General features: G+C 36.6%; 1 non-coding gene across 1 annotated transcript; it reads left to right on the top strand.

Annotated features, from left to right (window-relative positions):
- The first annotated feature begins 840 nt into the window (after window positions 1-840).
- LOC120187793 lies at window positions 841-947 on the top strand. The gene has a single exon (XR_005522338.1). It is a non-coding gene; the product is annotated as a small nucleolar RNA R71 (small nucleolar RNA).
- The last annotated feature ends 213 nt before the right edge of the window (window positions 948-1160 follow it).

The raw sequence follows: 1160 nt of genomic DNA on the forward strand, positions 1-1160 counted from the left end.
CGTTTTGGATTATTGATATGACTAGGCAAAATTCCTTGCTTTCTGTTACTCATAACATTAGTCAGGTTTCCCACTTGATTCCCTATTACCCTTTATGATTCTAACTAACTTTGGACTATCGCTTCATTCCTCGACATATACTCCTTCATTGGACTTTCAAGGAAGGTTAAAATGGTGGCTTGATTAGAATTTTGTCCTTGATAATTTTGACATTACTGTAGCTGGGTTGCTTGTTATTGTGACTGATGTTGGGGTATCATTTGTTGCTAATTGTATTGCTATTGTGGTTGGCAATGCTACTGTGTATTTCCATAATTTGAATGAAACATATATTGGGGTTTGCAACACTTTGACTCCTACAAGATAAATTGGGATGCTTTCGAAAGTTGGCATTGTAAGTGTTCCCATAAGCATTTGCATTATCATTCAGCATTCGCATTATCATTCCTATTTTAACTTCTCACAAATTAGTTAGATTCGGGGTTTTGCAGGCATTCTTCGAAGTTATAATTATCACCATAATAAACACAAGAGAAGAGATGCAACTTTCATCACATACATAGCTCCAATTTTTGCAATTTCTTTACCATGTCTGTTAATATTGTTATTTGCGAAGCCATTGAGTTGAAAGCGTCATTATCTACTACTGCAGCATTGCATCTGCCAAACATATTCCTCGTGTTGAGGTATTGGTAATCGTTGTTGGATAACCTCTCAAAAATGTTATAAGCTTCATTGAAAGTTTTATCCAATAATGCTCCATTGGCAGAAGCATCAACAACCATATGTGTTTTCATTTTCAATCCATTGTAAAGCATCTACATTTGTGTCCAATCCGGGAAACCATGCATCGGGAACTTTTGCATCAAATACTTGAAACTCTCCCAAGCTTCATAGAGGTTTTCATTCTCCAATTGCTTGAATGATGTGAGATCGTTCCTCTGCTTGGCATTCATGTTGAGAGGGCTGAAATGCATAAAAATATTTTGTGCTAATTTATTCCATGATGTTATAGCACCAAGCAGCAATGAGAAGCAATTTCAGCTTCAAGGCTTCCTCAGGTACTCTTTTCTGTACGAAAACGTCACACACCTCCATGAATACTCTAAGGTGTGCTCTAGGATCTTCAATAAATGAACTGTTATACTACCCCATTGATT

Source organism: Hibiscus syriacus, unplaced genomic scaffold (assembly GCF_006381635.1).
Source record: "Hibiscus syriacus cultivar Baekdansim isolate YM2019G1 unplaced genomic scaffold, ASM638163v2 tig00113725_pilon, whole genome shotgun sequence".
Classification (NCBI taxonomy): domain Eukaryota; kingdom Viridiplantae; phylum Streptophyta; class Magnoliopsida; order Malvales; family Malvaceae; genus Hibiscus; species Hibiscus syriacus.